We start from the raw sequence: 11,775 nt of genomic DNA, 5'->3' as shown, positions 1-11,775 counted from the left end.
TATTTTAATTTTAATTTATTTCTTCGCCCATGAAACAAATGCTTACAGCACCTGTTATGCCCAGGCAGTCTCCCATCCAATTACTAACCAGGCCCGACCCTGCTTAGCTTCCAAGATCAGACGAGATCGGGCGTGTTTTTTAATTTTTTTTATTGATTCAAATATTTCACTTTACGTCTGCCTGTTGCCCCCTGCTGGCTCTGCTAGACAGTGCAGATGTTAGTTGTGTGACAGGTTTATTCTATCAGTAATCAACCCTCTTTTATGGTGTTTGGGATATAATGTCTGGGTGCTCAAGATTTGCTCTCTTTCTCTCTCTCTCACACACTCTCGCCATGTTTCTCCTGTTTATGTAATTTTCTTAATATTACCTCCTTTATCGATTTGTTTGTGTCAGAGAATATTTGGTTACCACACACGTGTCCCCCCCCCCCCCCCCCCTAGACGTTGGTTTTCTTTTGTTTGTTAAATAACTGTTTTCTTGTTTTATCAATAAATTGGTTTATTGTTTAAACCATTTGGTGTTTGCCTCTTTTATGTTGCGGCATATGAGCCAGCCGTAACATAAAAATGGGGGCTCGTCCGGGATTTCATGAGGATTGGCTTGCACTCCTGTTAGTTAGAGTGTCTCAGCTGGGCTGCGCATGAGCGGTCCTTCCATCGGAACACTATTTGTTGTTTTGTTGATTTCTTTGTATTTTGTTTGGAGTTTTGGAAGGAAATCCTGGGTGGGGGTACGCTTCTCGCGCAGCTGAGCTCATTTGGAGAACAGCTGTTACGAGGTTTAGCGTTTAAAGTCGCCTCGAGCCCGGCAGTCCTTTGAAGACTAGTTAGGATAGTTTCAACAAACAGGTATATCGGAGATGTAAAGCCAATGGAAATCCTGGTGAGTACTCTATTTTTCTCCCTGTTTATCGTTAAAATTGTTTATAAAGAGAGCATGTTGTGTGTTGGTATTATGCGGAACTCTGTTTTGTTTACACAATCGTTGTGTTAGGGACAACTGCAGGTTATAGATGATTAGTGAATCGGGAAATCGCTGTTGTAGCCTATTGAGGACGACCGATTGTTCACTATTGGTAAATTAACACTGCATCGCGGGTAATGCGGGTTGTATAAATTCCTATTATAAACCGGGATCGTTTTTCCACGTTAAAGTACTAGAATGTTTATTGAAACAGTGACTTTAGGGCCTGTGGAGATTAACTCTCTTGGCGCCACGGTCGAGTTTACTCGACAAGATGCGTCACTGAATAAAACGGCCGATTTTGTCAAATAGGGTGTCAAATTTCATTGAACCTCCCCTCCACTAGATGGTAGACATGTTGTACTTTATCCCTGACTCATACAAACATCATTAATCTATACCAAATCTATGAGCAAGAGCGCATTGAATCAATGTAAACAAAAGCGGAGCTGACGTGCCAGTGAGCTGTTTTATCAGAGCATTGTCAATGTCAGCGAGTATTTGCATTAGATTATTATTACTATTATTATTTTATAATGGCATCAATAAAGCTTACCCGCAATGAAGTGTTGGGTCTTCTATTCGTGGACCCTGATTCTGAAGGGAAATATGAGATGACGGTGATTCTGAAAGTGAAACTAAACCTACGTTACACTAAGCACAAATGGTCAAAGTCAAAGTCAAATTTATTTCTATAGCACATTTACAGATGGCTGAGCCACCCCAAAGTGCTTCACAATAAAGTGCTAAGTGCAATAAGCATAGCAAGGCAAAGAAGAAAATAATAGTTATAATATATTGATTTATATTATTTTTACATTATATGGGATTTTTGGTGAAGTGGTTCATTGGGCTCGTTGCTCCCAGTGTTTTTACTGGGAGCATGGCGGCTCCAGGTGTCCAGAATCTTGGGGTTTTAACGAGACGACATGCGGTTAAAATTGACTCTGTTTTTGGTGTTGAAGAGTGTAGTTTAGCTATAGGTGCGTTAATCGGTTGTGAGAATATCTTGTCAGTATCATGGATGAATGGTCCTGTTGTTGTTTTCGTTAAGACAATTGAATTGGCGAATCAACTGGTGGAAACTGGTGTTGAAATTCGTGGCATTTTTGCGCAGGTGCTTCTTCTTTCTACACCTTCGAAAAGGGTAACGTTATCTAACGTACCACCTTTTATTAAGAATGAGGTTTTAGTGGAGATGCTTTCCAGATATGGTAAACTAGTGTCAACAATAAAGATGATCCCAATTGGAGGAAAGTCTTCACTACTAAAACATGTGGGGTCGTTTAGAAGATATGGCATGATTTTAAAAGATAACGTTGAAGAATTGGATCTAACTCTAAATTTTCATCACGAAGATTTCAACTATGTTATTTTCGCCACAACGAACACAATGAAGTGTTTTGGCTGTGGAAAAAATAGTCATCTTGTGCGCGATTGCCCTAGGAAAGTGGATAAAACAGATAATAAAAGTGCTGAGATAGTTGATGACTCAGTTGCTACGAGTACAATCGCTAAAGAATTGCAGGACGTAACTCCCGCTGTAGATGCGGAAATGCCGGGAACAAGTGTAGTTTGTGCGCCTGCGGCATTAGGAGACGTTGGAAAAATACATATGACAGGACAACAGCAAAACCAGCTGAAAGTGCAGAATTTGTGGTCGTTGAAGACAAAGAGAAGACGGATCTTGTAGAGAGTGGCCAGACAACAACAGCGCGAATGGTTGAGTCGGAAGATGACAACAGTGTGGTTGAATCTGGCGATCAGAATGCGATGGATGTGGGAACTATTGATGGCTCCGTGTTTGAGTTGGAGGATTATTCATTTAAAGCACCTCAGAAAAGAAAATTAAAGAAACGCCATAGTAGAAAACCCATTAAAAGACTTGACGTTCGGGAGGTGAGCCACACAGATACAGAAAGTGACAGTGAGGTCTCTGAATGTAGCATTACAGGCAGTTTACCTCAGGGTGGATTTTCTAGTCGTGCGTATAGTGTAGAAGACATTAAACAGTTTTTGAAAGTGACAAAAAATGCAAGGAGAGTTAAAATTGAAGAGTTTTTTCCAGACATATTGCAATTTATTGAGAATGCAAAAACTTTCAGAAGTGGGAACTGCTTCACCAACCAAGAAGGTTATCGGTTGAAAAAGATACATACCAAATTAAATGCTCAATCAGAAGTCAGCGAAAATAGCCAAAATGGTTAAGGGTCTGTGTTTTTCGTGGCTAAGGTGGAAAGCACTTATTTTCCTACTTATGGGAGTAGTACAGTTTGTTTCCTTAAATATTAATGGAGCAAGAGAAAGTAGGACAAGAGCACAGTTGTTTGAGCTAATGACACAGAAGAAGATTGATATTTTATTCACACAAGAAACACATAGTGATTTATCAAATGCATCAGACTGGGCGATGGAGTTTGATTGATTATCAGTTAAGTTGTTCTACCTCAGTGAGCGGTGGGGTTGCTGTTTTGTTTTCAAAAAGTTTTATACCTGCATCTTATAAAGTTGAGGAAATTGTTAAAGGCAGACTTTTAAAAGTCAAAGCTTCTTATGAAAACAATTTTTCTTTTGTTTTAATTTGTGTTTGTGTTTGGTGGGGGGGGGTTTAATTGTACTGAGAAGGTTTTAGATAGAAATCATATTGAGCCACATATGCAGTCACGTAAGAGGTTAGTTCAGTTATTGAAATCCCATGATTTGATTGATATATGGAGAAATTTTCATTTTACACAAAGACAATATAACTGGGTACACGCATATGAAAACAATTTATCACTGGCAAGATTAGACCGTTTTTATGGTTTCAAGCATCAATTAAATTTTTTTAAAGATTGTTTAATTTGTCCAGTTGGTTTTTCTGATCACAGTTTGGTAAGATGTGAAATGTTTTTTGATTGTGTAAAACCAAAAAGCGCCTATTGGCATTTTAATAATACATTGTAATGTGATAAACATTTTAATGATGTTTTTAAGTTTTTTTGGGCCAATGCACGTTCCATGAAGTCTTCCTTCCAAACCTTACAGCAATAGTGGGACTTTGTAAAAGTTTAAATTAAACAACTCTGTATTCAATATACTCTCAATGTCCCTCGAGATAAGATTGGGTCTATTAGAAAGCTAGAAGAAGACTTAGTCAAACTTCAAGAACTCTTCGAGTTGACTAAAAATGGAGATTGGGTGGAGATGATGGAGATTCGGAAGAGAGCAGTCAATTTTTATCAGGATTTATATAAGAGTGAATTGCCGAGCGCGCAGGGTCAGAAAAATGTTTTTCTTGAAAATGTGCCGCAGGTATCTGAAGAGGCTAATTTGGGAATTACCAAAGCATTGTTATTGGAGGACCTGGAGAGAGCTCTTAAAAGTATGGAAAACGGAAAAACACCCGGAATTGATGGTATTTCAATAGTCTTTTGGGCAGAGGTAGGTCTGGACCTACTAGAAGTTCTTAATCAGAGTTTAGATGATGGGAAATTGCCAAAAAGCTGTCGTAGAGCAATCATTACTTTACTCCCAAAAAAGGGAGATTTAAGTGACATTAAAAATTCGGGGCCTGTTAGTCTGTTATGTAGCGACTATAAAATCATTTCGAAAGCCTTGGCGAATAGATTAGGAGAAGTGTTAGATCAAATTATTCATTCGGACCAGACATATTGTGTGCCTGGTAGGAAAATCTTTGACAATATTTCTTTTATAAGAGATCTTTTGGATAATGGCAAGACTTTTTCAGATTTTGGTTAAATTTCAGTCGATCAAGAAAAGGCTTTCGATAGAGTCGAGCACAGTTACTTGTGGAATGTTTTTGAAGCTTTCGGTTTTAGTCCAAATTTTATATCAATGATTAAAGCTTTGTATTGTGACGTTGAGAGTATGTTGAAGATAAACGGTGACTTATGCTCTCCTTTTAAGGTTTTAAGAGGGGTGAGACAAGGCTGCGCATTATCTGGCATGCTTTATACATTATCTTTAGAACCTCTTTTGATTAAATTAAGAGCAGAAATGTCGGGTTTGACTATGCCGAATTCCACCTATACTGTTAAGTTATCAGCTTATGCAGATGATGTGGTGGTGCTAGTTAAAGATCAAAATGATGTAAATTTGATGTTAAGACTACTGGAAGAGTTTAAAAGTGTTTCTTCGGCAAAAGTGAATTGGCAAAAAAGTGAAGCCATAAGTGTTGGGAGTTGGTTATGTGGGGAGCCCATTCTTCCAGTCAGCCTGAATTGGAAAAGGGATGGTTTTAAATATTTGGGAGTGTTTTTGGGAAATGAGATTGCTGTTAAGAAATTTTTTAAGATGTTATTGAAAAGGTAAAAGGACGCCTAAATAAGTGGAAGTTTTTACTCCCAAAAATGTCTTACAAGGGGCGAATTTTGATTATTAATAATTTGATTGCCTCCGCTCTCTGGCATCGCTTGATTTGTGTAGACCCCCAGCGGACTTTTTAAGAAAGATTCAGTCAATCTTAATAGACTTTTTTTGGGATAAGCTTCATTGGGTGCCAAAACATGTACTGTACCTTTCTAAGGATGAAGGAGGTCATGGACTAGTACATTTGCAGAGTCGAATTGCAGCTTTCCGAATTCAATTCATAAAAAGACTTTTAAAAGACTCAGAGAATGTAAACTGGAGGGTCGTAGCTTTCTTCAGTTTGAAGGACTGGGGCTGGATAAAGCCTTATTTTGGATGGACCCTCAAAAGTTAAAACTCTCCAAGTTTCCTGTCTTTTACCAGAATCTGTTTAAAGTCTGGGCTCTGTTTAAAGTACCGAAGAGAAGGACTGTAAATTCCTTGTATTGGTTGCTGCAGGAGCCATTAATTTTTGGCTCACGCTTGGACCTCTGCAATGAACTGGGATATGCTGTGATGCAAGAGAAGCTTATAAGGTCTGGGATTTCAACTATTGGACATGCACAACAGATAGCAGGGACGGACTTTAAAGATGTGAATTCAATGACTGGACAGCTGGGGGTGAGATCTACCCGTTTGATTGCCAGAGCACTTGACAAATGGAGGTTAGCCCTTTCTGAAAATGAGTTGAAATTGTTCAAAGATTATTCCTCAGGTTCTATTAATCCTGATTGTGGTGACCCTTTTCCCAATTTGAAGTTAACTCCCATACTGGGTGATTGTGAAGGCACTCGATTTGATTGTAGTAGGTATAGATTGTGCATCTGGAAAGGAGTGTTACAAAACATGTGTCAGTGTTTAATAAGAAGGCTTTGGATAAAAGAATTGATACACCTTGGCGTAAAGTACTTCAGTTAAAAGAAGGGAAAAACCCTGAGTGGAGAGTGTTGTATAAGTCACCATTGTCTAAGAGAATCGGAGACTTGCAATGGAGATTACTATATGGGGCTATTGCCGTGAACGCTTTTGTTTCGGTAATTAATCCTGACATTGATCAGAGTTGTCCTTTCTGTTCACAAAGGGAAACTGTCTTTCATGCATTCATGCAGTGTGTAAGGTTGAAACCTTTGTTTTTTGTTTTAAATAACATTTTTAAAGGTTTCAATGAGTGTTTTTCAATGAAGACTTTCATTTGTGGTTTTAAGTATTCCCAGACTCACAAGTATCAATGTCAGTTGTCTAACTTTGTTTTAGGTCAGGCAAAAATGGCGATTTACATTACGAGAAAGTTGATCAAGGTGTATGTAATAGTTTAGAAGCTGTGTTTTGGAATTCCATGAAATCTAGAATGTTAATAGATTTTAATTATTATAAAGCAATGGATAACCTTTTAAAATTTGGATTAATTTGGTGTATTAGAGGTATATTGTGTGAAGTTGTTAACAATGAGTTATGTTTCCTTTTTTAAGATAAGTTTGTTTTTTTTTCTTAGTGATTGATTGCTTGATCTAAATGTTAATTGAATGTTTTTGTAATAAATGTGGTTTTAAAAAACAAATCTCTCTCTCGCTCGCTCGGCATGTTTCTCCTGTTTATGTAATTTTCTTAATATTACCTCCTTTATTGATTTGTTTGTGTCAGAGAATATTTGGTTACCACACACGTGTGTCCCCCCCCCCCCCCAGACGTTGGTTTTCTTTTGTTTGTTAAATAACTGTTTTCTTGTTTTATCAATAAATTGGTTTATTGTTTAAACCATTTGGTGTTTGCCTCTTATGCTGCGGCATATGAGCCAGCCGTAACACACATCTTACATGCACACGAATTTCTGCAACAAATCACATCATATGCCGTTCCCTTAACATACATTCATATCAACTCCCCATCCATAAACATATTACATGCATTTTACCGTGGCATATTAATTTTATAATCATTAAAACATGCCAATACTCTTGCATTATTCCCCATAATTATTTTGTAAAACTTCCCAGTTTGCTCATTCATACTGAAATAATCATACAAGACCTGCAAATGCCCTTCCAATTTCCTTCTGAATAAATCCCACATATTAATATGACCTTGTTTTCCTTCCATAACATTTCGTCTGCAGCATATTGCATATCTTGCCACGTTTAAAATAAAGTTGACTATATATATATATTTTCCTCTTCCATTTAGTCCTAGTAAAAAAAAAACTTTGTTCCATTCACTTTGTTGTTCAAAATTCCTTCTACAAACTTTTTAATTTCCCTCATAAAATCCTCAAGATTTGAACACAACAAAAACAAATGTAAAAGCCCTTCATCTTCATTTTTGTGCAAACCTTGTTTTATATAACTTCATTTTTGTCTTAAATAAAATTCTCCCTCATTGGATCCATGTATCTTATTCTCAAATTTTCCCATATATTTTCACTTTCAGTTCCTGGGAATAACCTAGTCCAAAAAACATGGACAAAAATCATCATTCTAAAAAAATTATAAAACCACTTTAAAGAACATGATTGGATTGAAATTGTATTCCCGCTTTCTTTTAAGACCACTTCAATCTTTCCCTTTCCTCCATCCCTTTTTTCTATTCCTTCAATCCATTCTGATGGAATTGCTTTTTTGATTTTGTCAAATTGTTGTTTAACAGAACCCCTTTCTACCTCTTCACCAATGCCCTCGATTTCATCTCTTATACCTTGCAGTGGTATGAAACCATCTATTACCTCATATAAGATATCTTTAACTTTAGTAATTCCCGCTGCAATCCATTGCTTAAAATATAATTCCTTCTCCTCATGTAGAATATTAGAATTTAAAAACAATGGATGATTCAAAAACTCTTTTATTCCTTCAGGCTTATACACAACTGCTGGTAAAAATTATTTCCACGCCGCTAAAACTTCTCTATAGAATTCTGGAATACCCTTTATCATATGTTCTTTCAATTTCATCCATATTATTCCCTCGGCCCATATTAAGACCCCCACACTTATATAAAAAATATTTCATTCCGTCCTCTCGTCAACCTTCTCTCCATTCCTCCTAAAACCTCATCCCATATTATGTCTCTAGTTTTCTTTTCCTCCTTCCCAATTTGAATTCCCAGAATTTTCATATTTTCTGTCTCCTCTTTAAAATTAAGGTAGTCAGGTAATTGTTTTGCTTGTCCTATTCTCATCGTTACCGTTTTATCTATGTTTATTTTTGCCCCTGAACCCTTACAATATTGTAGTATTTTACCCATAGCACCTTCAATACTTTCAGTGTCTTATAGAATTAAAGTTGTATCGTCTGCGTATTGGTAGATTTTTTTGTTCTTTTTCTATTCCACCAAACCCAACTCCTTTAATATTTTCACCCTCTGCCACTGCTTGACCTAAGGGTTCCGCTACAATACTATATAATAAAGCAGATAACGGGCGTCCCTGTCTTATAGACCTCGTTATGCTAAAGACATCGGTCATATAACCATTGCACTTCACAAAACTAATTGCATCTTTATATAAAGCTTTAATCTATTTTATAAACTTATCCCCGAAGCCAAATTGCTCTAAAAGTTGAATGCCCTGTCGAATGCTTTTTCTAAGTCCAAACTCACCATGTATCCTTCCTTTTTATTTTCCATCATATAACTTATTTTATCCCTTATATTAATTACTGTATCTTGATTCGTTGTTATTATTTCTGGTAAAACCTTCTTTGATCTATTTGCCAAGACTTTGGCTAATATTGTAAAATTGACTTGCTTCCCCTTTGTCAAATATTGCCTTATATATTTCTTTTAAAACTGGTGTTAATGTGTTCTTAAAAACCTTATAAAATTCACTAGTCAGTCCGTCTGCTCCTGGACTTTTCCCAGGTGTGATATTGCTACCTCTATTTCTTCATCTAAAAGATCCAAATCACACATTTCTTTGTCCTCTTTTGTGACTTTTCTTTTTACCTTACTTAATAAAAATGTATTCTCTTCTTGTATTCCTTCACTTTTAAAAAGACAAGCATAAAACTCTTTTAAACCTTTCAATATCTCTTTGATTCCTTTTGTTCTACTTCCGTCCTGTTTTACGATCTCCTTTATTGTATCAGCCTTTTGTCTATTTTCTTCTAAGCTGCACCTTTCCCCTTCTATTACATGTTTTGCCCTACTTCTTATCATAGCCCCTCTACATTTTTCTCCTTCGATCTCTTTCAATCTATTTTCATATACTAAAATTGTTTCTATATCCCCATTCTGTTTTTGCAATTCTTCTTTCAAAACCTTTCTAACTGTCTGCTCTTCTTTCCTCTTAATCTTTTATATCAAACTGCTATAGCTTATTGAATATTTCTTTATCTCATACTTTACATTATCCCACCATACCCTCTTGTCTTCTTCATACATTCCATTCCCTCTCTCATTCATTATCATTTCTTCTATCTTCATTTTATACCCTTCATCTTTTAACAGTTCATTGTTTAAACACCATACCCCCTTTCCTCTCTCTACTCCCGTTTCATTCAAATGTACCATTAACATCCCGTGGTCACTTAAAGAAGTCATCTTATCAATATTTTTCTTCATATTCCTTTTAATCAACATAAAATCTATTCTACTTTGCTTCATTTGATCTTTTACCAACTGACGTCTAGAAAAGTCTCTTACACCCTCATTCCTCTCTCTCCATATGTCTATTAGATCATATTTATCCATTAATTTGAGCAATTCCTCTCTCCCACTGTCTCTTTTATACACCATATCATTTGCTATATCCATTCTACTGAAAACTGTTTTGAAATCACCCATTAGAATAAGCCTTTCCTTATTTCCTATCTGGCCATTTAAATGATATGAAAAAACATTTTATTTTCTGTCTCTGTGTTTGGTGCATGTACGTTACACAAAAAAAAAAAAAAAATTCCCCTCCTATTGCCATTTTTACAATAATGCATTTTCCTTCTTTATCCTGATATATGATTTCAACATCATCACTCATATTTCTTTTACATAACACAGCAACTCCTTTCCCTTTTCCCCCTTCTCCGTTATTATAATAAATTCCTCCTTTCCATCTTCTTTTGAAACTATCCATCATTTCATCTTTCCAAAATGTTTCCTGCAATAATACTACATTGGCTTGTTTGCATAACTCATTTTTTCAAATTTATCCACACTAGTTAATCCCCTCACATTGACTGAAACAATACAAATGGTCATTACAAACAACACATTCATGTTTCCTTCTCCCCCCTCCTCCAATAAAACTCCATCTTTGTTTCCCCTGAAGTTCATTCTCCTTCTCTGCCCTTTTTCTCTACTTTTTTCTACATTTGGCTTATTAATTATTCCTCTTTTCATTCTCCAAATTGACGTCTATACATTCTTCTACCTGTTCCCTCTCATTTTTATCCTCCCTCCTTTCTTTCTCTGCGTCAGCCACTGGGCCCCCATACGTTCTTTCATCTCCATCTCCTTCTCCTCTCCTCTCTCCAACTTCTTACCTCCACCCTTTCCTTGCTCATCACCTTTCCTGTCCTCATTGCCCTCCCCAACCCCATTCTCCTCTTCTTCGTTACTGTCAGTGCACATCACTTCCATATTATTCTCAAGTTCACTCACTTCTGCTTCATTATACATTTCTTCATGTTCACTTTCACAGTCACATCTCATAAATGCTTTTCTGGAATCTGGACATTTGTCCGCTTTACAGTCTTTTGCAAAATGTCCTTGCTCACAGCATTCAAAATATTTAAAGTCAGGACAGTCCCTGACGATGTGTCCTGGCTGCATACACATACGGCAGAGTTTTTCCTGCCCATCATGGATAACTCTAAAGTACTGAGTGCCATCCGCCGTCTCGAATTTTGCACTATAAGTCAGGCATGTTACCTCTTTAGGAAACTTGACTTTCACATACCTCGTTCCGTCCGTAATGTTCGTTCCAGGATACAGCCTTCTCTTTATTTTGATCATGGGCGTCACTCCCCAAAACTTCAATTTTTCCTCAATCTGTTCATCCTCTAAATATGCAGGCAGGTGTAGAAAAGACACCATGTGTTCTTTTACCTCCAGCCTCCTCACATCAAAGAGTTCTCCTTTTATTTCCACACCATCCAGAAACACGTCAACGGAGTCTACACCTTCAAAAGTCAACTCGTACTCATTCCCATGCTTGGGCCTCACTGCCAACAGCTTGCCAAAACCAATTTTCTGCGATACAACTTTAATGATGTCTTCTGCTTTAACCTCTTTGTTGTCCCTCAGATCAATAACCACCGTCGCCTTTTTCAAATAATCCACTTGCTTCTTGATGTTCAGATGCCCATCATGATCCCTGTTCACTCCATTAGCCTCTCTTGATCCTTTGTCTCCTCCATTTTGCTCATTTTGTTCATCTAGTCCTCCTTCCATTCCTAGGTCTTTGCCATGTGGTCCGTCCATTGTTTGTAGAAAAAAACCAAGGATTGCTTTCAGCAGATCAACTGCTT

Source organism: Pseudorasbora parva, chromosome 6, assembly GCF_024679245.1.
Source record: "Pseudorasbora parva isolate DD20220531a chromosome 6, ASM2467924v1, whole genome shotgun sequence".
Taxonomy (NCBI): Eukaryota; Metazoa; Chordata; class Actinopteri; order Cypriniformes; family Gobionidae; genus Pseudorasbora; species Pseudorasbora parva.
This window is presented reverse-complemented; position numbering follows the sequence as displayed.